The following is a 7334-nucleotide window of genomic DNA, read 5'->3' on the forward strand; positions in this document are numbered from 1 at the left end:
CATGATCCATCACTAAGACAGATGCAGAGCAGAAGATGACTTAGCCATAGATCAGTTCATTAAAGAATGGAACAAGCATGAAAACATGTTCTATCATAAAGAGTCGTCAGGTGCAGTTGATGAATGAATCAGAATTGAAGGAGATCAGGAGAAAAGGGGAAGATCACTCAGAACTATTTTGTTCAAAATAGAGTTGCAGACAAAGCACATGAACCAGGTCTGCATACATGTTCCAACACAGAGCAAGAACATGGTTGGAGTCACAAAGCTGAAGACATGATTTGTTCCAGTAGTGAATAAATCTAAGTGAAGAAACACAGATACGGGAGCGAAGAGCAATGATGCATGAAACAGATCTGCCAACATGTTCCATCATCCATCCCAAAGCAGGCTGTTATATCCCGTAATTTTGCACATTCGAGAATTTCGAAACAATTGTGACTTGTATGAGATAAGGCGATATTTTGACTTTAGTTAACATACATATGTTGTTCATGAAAAGTATTGACGCGGAAATATCGAGGAAGGTTAAGGGAAAAATTGGAATTTTGGAAATTTGTTCCGTGAATTACCAAATAAAATCCATAACCAATTGGGCTCAAAAACAAAATGAAAAACAAAGGCCCAATTAGGAGAGGTGGTCGACCATGACTATTGTAAAGGGCCCAAGCCCATGATTGATTTAAACCTAATAAATGAAAGTAAAGGGCCATAATCTTCTAGACTAGAATCTTCAAGAAACAAAAAAAAAAAGAGAAGGCCTCACGGCCAAGAGAGAAAAAGAAGAGGAAAAAAATTCTTGAGCCTTCATCCTTGTTCCAAAAATTTATCTCTTTTTGAATTCCTACTAAGCTCAAGACCCTCTTCAACGTGGTATAATTTTTTAGGCAAGAAAATACCTTTGCGGCAAGTGGAAAATTTTGGAAAGGTAAGAATTTCATTCTTTTGTATTATGGAAGACTTGCATATATGTTGTAGTGTGTGGAAATAAATGGAAAGTATGGAAATTGTGTGTTGTGAGTGTTGTGTGTGGTGGTCGTGTGGTATTGTGCTATTGAGGGAAGATGAATTAAATTTCTTTAGTATGTTAATTGTGTTGTTGTGATGTGAATGGAAGAATAATGGCTTAAGTTGGCATAAAAATTTGGTTGTAAGTTGTAGGAATTTATGTGATTGAATATGGTTCTATGTAATTATGAGAATAAAGTTGTAATGTGCAAATTGTTGTTGTTGTGGATGAAATTGGAAGGTAAAAATGTGTGGTGAATGTTTATGTGGAAGATTGGAAGCTTTAGGTGAATTATGATTTTGGGTGGAACTATTGTATACCTTGTGAAATAATATGACACGCTCTCTAATTGTATGTGAATGGTCTTAAATTAGTAAGCGAATATGAAAACATTGATATGGGTTTGGAAGTGCGAAGTTAGAATAGAAGTTGTGACATTATGTAGAAAGGAAGACCATTTATGTTAGAATGTGTTTTGTAGTCGATGTTGATGTTGTTGGTATTATTGGAGTAATTGTTGATATTGTCGTTGACATTGTGGCCGAGTTAAATTCTCGGATTTGTTGTTGTGTTTCTAGCCGAGTTGAATTCTCGGGGATGGCGCATTTACAGAGGAAATGCTGTCGAAATTTCTATAGACAAGTGTTACTTTAAGATTCAACTTCTAAAGTCTTCTAATAAATGTTTGGTAAATGTGACCATTTGTAGATTTTGGAGAGTTTGGGATTTGAGTTTGGAAAAGCGTAAAGAGTGAATAAGGTATGTAAAGTCTTTCCCTTCATTCTTTGGCATGTTCTAAACATAATAGGCTTCGACGCGAGCCATAGATACGACCCTGTTCCTAGAAATCCGAGATTGAAATTGGCTCCATTTCATTCAATGAGATTGAATTGGTTTCTTAATATTTCATCGACAAAATGACTTATATGTATGCAACTCTCACAAATGAAGTCGGAATGCCCTAAAACTCTCATGGGTGACTCCATAAGACCTATGATCCATAATTTACGTACGCCACCTCGGTTCGGCCAAAGGTGGGCCCACAAGTTCCGAAACTTCCTTCGTTTGTCTCACTTGAGCTATTCTTGTATGATATAAAAGTAAGTATTCTGATATTCTGGATAAGCTACTTACCTTCTGTATTTTTCCTGATGTACGATTCTTGTGTGATGCATGATTCTGGCATGTGTGATTTATGTTTGGAAAGTAATAAAGTTGGCATTTATATTATTGTGCGCACTATGTGATATTGACCGCTGGACCCCTGACCGCGGTGTGTGCGACATTGACCGCTGGACCCCTGACCGCGGTATGCCGCACTATGTGATGTTGACCGCTGGACCCCTGACCGCGGTATCTGCGACATTAACCGCTGGACCCCTGACCGCGGTATGTCGGGTTTGGGATGCTAACCGCTGGACACTTGGTCGCGGTATGTGTGATAGTGACCGCTGGACTTTTGGCCGCGGTAATTGTGTGTTTGATTTTCTGTGTGTATGAGACGGAAATGTTTTGCAACAGAAAGCAAAGTATTTTGGCATTTTGATTGCCGTATTTGTCTTCCGGAACCTTTTATGTATGATTTGTACGTCAGATGCAACACTTTGGTATTCTGGCTATTGTGCTCACCTTCTGTACATTTTACTTCGGTTATGTCTTCGTTTTCTGTACTTCATGCTTTGCATACTCAGTACATCTTTCGTACTGACCCCCTTTCTTCGGGGGCTGCGTTTCATGCCCGCAGGTACAGATTCACGTTTTGGTGACCCACCGGCGTAGGATTTCCCTTTTGCGGTTCAGAGTGCTCCCTTTGTTCCGGAGCCGACATTTTGGGTACATACTCTTCCGATGTATATGTTTATGTTTATTCAGGGTACGGCGGGGCCCTGTCCCGCCATCTGATTCTGTTGTTCCGTATTAGAGGTCTGTAGACATAGACGTGGGTAATGTACAGTTTTGTTTGGACGCGTTGTGTAAATTGTGTTTGGGCGGCCCATTCGCCGTGGCGGCCCTATCGGCCGCATGTATGTATGCTTCGGTACGTTATGTATAGTATGATAGCCTTGCCGGCTTCTATGCAGTATATATGGTTGTAGGCACCAGTGTGGAGCCCCGTCTGATATTCATTTATGTACGAGTCGTCTATATGCTGTATCTGGTAAATGAGCGCGTAGGAGTGCCCAGTCCGGGCACTAGTCACGGCCTACGGGGATGGGTCGTGACACAGGCTCAAGATAAAGTAGCAGGAATGAACATGTAGGGGATGATAAATAGGTTCGTGAACATGTTCCACCTCAAACAATGCAGAGATCCAAAGGCAAACGAACCAGGTGGATGAAACAGGTTCGTGAACATGTTCCAGTGCAAGTCCTACGACAACTTGGATTTGCAGATACATGGAAAAGACTTGGCGGTCAAATATACATGATTTCTTTCCATAATTAAACAGGATTCTCACTACTAAAAAACTGCTAAAAATCGACGGACAAAAAACCGACGCATTGCGTCGGTTCACAAAACCGACGGACAACCGACTTACTGCGTCGGTTTTTTTGTATTTCTAATTTTTTAAATTATTTTAATTAGAAAACCGACGGACGACGTCGGTTTTTTGGCAGAATTTTAAAAATATATTACCGCCAAAATAAATCGACATCCCACGCCGGTTTCATTAAAAAAAATAAAATAATAATTAATATAAAACCGACGGACGACATCGGTTTTATTTTAAAAATATTATAAATAATATGCAATTCATTGTTTTTTAAAGAAATAATAAACAATTTTTTTTAAAGAAACCGACGGACAGGGTTGGTTTCTTTTTCTTTTTTTTTTAAATTTTTTGGGTCAAAAGCTGGTCAAACTTGCGGAAAAAACCGACGGACAGGGTCGGTTTTGTCCGTCGGTTTTTCTTTAAAATGTTAGCAGACTGGTTTTATGCCCATTCTGCTCCTCTTCCAACTTCAAAACCCACTTTCCCCCCAAACCCTACCCGCCGCCCCCCCTCCCCTCCGTCCAGCCCTGCCGCCCAGTGCCACCGCCTGCGCAGCCTGTCCCCACCTACCCCAGACCCGTTTTGAAGTTAATAAATTGAGGTTAGTTTCTCTTAAATTAGGGCACTTAAAATTCTTTAAATTTTAGTTTTATTTGTAGATTTTAGGCCTAATGCTAGTCATTTTAGCTTTGTTAAACATCATTTGCAATGTTATTAATGTTAAATTTGTGCAAAAAATGTAAACTTTATTTGACTAGTTTAGTTTTTTTTTTTTTTTTTGGCTTGAGATTGTGCTATATTTCATGTTCTTTGTCAATGTATTTGTGTTAGATTAGTTATCATTCTTTGTAATATTATTGATCTTGAATATGTGCAAAAATGTATACTTTAATTATTTGACTAGTTTTTTTTTTTTGTTGGATTGCGTTTTTTGTTAGAATTCCATAAGTTATTAGAATTGTTATTGATCATTCCAAATTAGAATTAGTTGAGATTTTGCTTTTCAAAGTTAGAATTGTTAAGTTATAGTATTTCTATAACCTCAATACTAAAATGTAGATTTTATTTCTCTAGATTTACTTTTCAATTTTTAGAATTGGTTGGAATTGTACTTTTCAAAGTTAGAATAATTAAGTTGTGTTAGAATTATTAAGTTATAATATTTCTATAACCTCAAAACCAAAATGTAGACTTTATTTGACTAGATTTACTTTTCAATTTTTAGAATTAAAGTTAGAATCCATAAGTTATTAAAGTTAGAATTGTTATTGAGAATTCAAAGTTAGAATTAGTTGGGATTGTGCTTTTCAAAATTATATTAAAGTTAGAATTTATAAATTATTAAAGTTAGAATTGTTATTGAGAATTCAAAGTTAGAAGTGGTTAGGATTGTGTTTTCTTAAGTTATACTTTAAGTTAGAACTCTTAAGTTATAATATATTTCTATAACCTCAATAATTTGTGGGTATATTTTTGTAGATGGATCGTATGTGGATGTATAATATGAATAATAGTAATCGTGTGGGTGTACATGATGAATTTGTTGAAGGTGTTGATGGGTTTATCACACATTCAATGACACTTCACCCTTTTCAAAATGAAGGGGTAATTAGGTGTCCTTGTTCTCATTGCCGATGTATGAAGTATTTGAAATCAGAAGCGGTTAGGGTTCATTTATATAGTCGTGGGTTTAAGCAGAAATATTATGTTTGGACTGATCATAGAGAGACTGATGGGGTCAATGGTATATTTTACAATATGGTTGTCGGTGAAAGTAGTGTGTCGCAGGAATATAGTCATGTTCAATATAATAGAGTTAATGATATGGTTAATGATGCTTTTGGCGTACAGTCTGGGTTTGAACCTGAGCAAAATTTTGAGGAACCTCCTAATGAAGAAGCAATGCGCTTCTATCAAGAATTAGAAGAGGCTAGTCATCCACTTTGGGTAGGGATTCAGCATTCTAAGTTGTCTGTTGCAGTTAGAATGATTAACATCAAATCAGATTGGACTGTTGCTAAAGCTGCTATGGACTTAATGATTAAGCTTGTAGGGGAACTAGTTAGTCCGGAATTCGACATACCTAAGAGTTACTATGAAGCAAAGAGATTGGTTTCCAAATTAGGATTGTCGTATGATAGAATTCATTGTTGTCCAAACGGTTGTATGTTGTTCTATAAGCAAGATGCTGATTTAAATGAATGTAAAATATGTGGACATGCGCATTATAAGCGGACACCTAGTGGGATGACGGTTCCAATTAAGGCGATGCATTATTTACCTATTATACCTAGGTTAAAGAGGTTGTTTGCATCACCGAGTTTTGCTCCTCACATGAGATGGCACAGCGAAAATAAAAGGCCACCTGGTGTTATATGTCATCCATCGGATGGAGAAGCGTGGAAACATTTTGATAGAGCTCATCCTAATTTTGCTAGTGAACCAAGAAACATTCATTTGGGTTTATGTGCGGATGGTTTCACACCATACTCTGTTTCGGCTGCACCCTATTCTTGTTGGCCTGTATTTCTTACTCCATATAATCTACCGCCTGAGATGTGTATGACAAGTCCCTATATATTCCTAAATTGTGTTATCCCTGGTCCTCGTAATCCAAAAGTTTTGATTGATGTCTATCTACAACCTTTGATTGATGAGTTAAAACAATTGTGGTGTGAAGGTGTAGTGACATATGATATATCAACTAAGAGCAATTTCAATATGCGTGCTTCTTTGATGTGGACTGTTAACGATTTTCCTGCGTATGGGATGTTGTCTGGTTTGATGACTGCTGGAAAGCTTGCTTGTCCTCATTGCATGGAAACTAGTAAAGCTTTCACTTTAAAACATGGCCACAAAAATTCATGGTTTGATTGTCATCGTCAATTCTTGCCTATGGATCACCAATTCAGGAAAATGAAACAAGCATTTATAAAGAATAAAACTGAAAATGATCCCCCACCTCGAACATTGTCAGGAGAAGAAATTTGGGGGAGGGTTTGTCACTTGCCTAAGGTCACAGAAGTTGCCCCTTATAGACTACCTGGTTATGGTGTTGAACATAATTGGACTAAACAGAGCATATTCTGGGAGTTACCGTATTGGAAGGATAATCTTCTACGGCATAATCTTGATGTGATGCATATTGAAAAAAATTACTTTGATAATTTGTTCAACACTGTTATGGATGTTAAAGGCAAGACAAAAGATAACCCAAAAGCTAGATTGGACCTAAAGGAATATTGTAGGCGCCCTGAATTGAACTTGCAAGAGTTAGCGAATAATAAAGTGTTCAAGCCCAATGTCACGACCCAACCAGAGGGCCATGACAGGTACCCAGTATTGGCTACCGAGCACCCCTTATCATACTATCTATCGTTCAACCTGTACTGTCACGACCCAGCCCCGTAGGTCGTGACTAGTGTCCGAGATGGACACTTATCATACTTGCGTTTAGCATATTAAGGGCTTTTATAAATACAAGACAAAACGTTATTTGAAACTGTTGCGTATAATGTCACATACAAGCCGGTCAGGTTGTCGTAATGTAGAGAAATGCCAAAACGTAAATCATGCTGACACAACCGGACAACAACCATTCATGACCCACATACATGTCTACAGGCCTCTAAGAGTAACAACATTGTCATATAGCGGGACAGGGCCCCGCCGTACCGCTAGATAGACATATATATATATATATATATATATATATATACAACAGAAGGATCTGTACCAAAAGTATAGGCTCCGGAACAAGGGATCACTCCAAAGTAGCAGAATGGATATCCTAGGCTGGCGGGTCACCACAACGAGCGTCTGTACCTGCGG

This window comes from Lycium barbarum, chromosome 5, assembly GCF_019175385.1.
Source record: "Lycium barbarum isolate Lr01 chromosome 5, ASM1917538v2, whole genome shotgun sequence".
Classification (NCBI taxonomy): Eukaryota; Viridiplantae; Streptophyta; class Magnoliopsida; order Solanales; family Solanaceae; genus Lycium; species Lycium barbarum.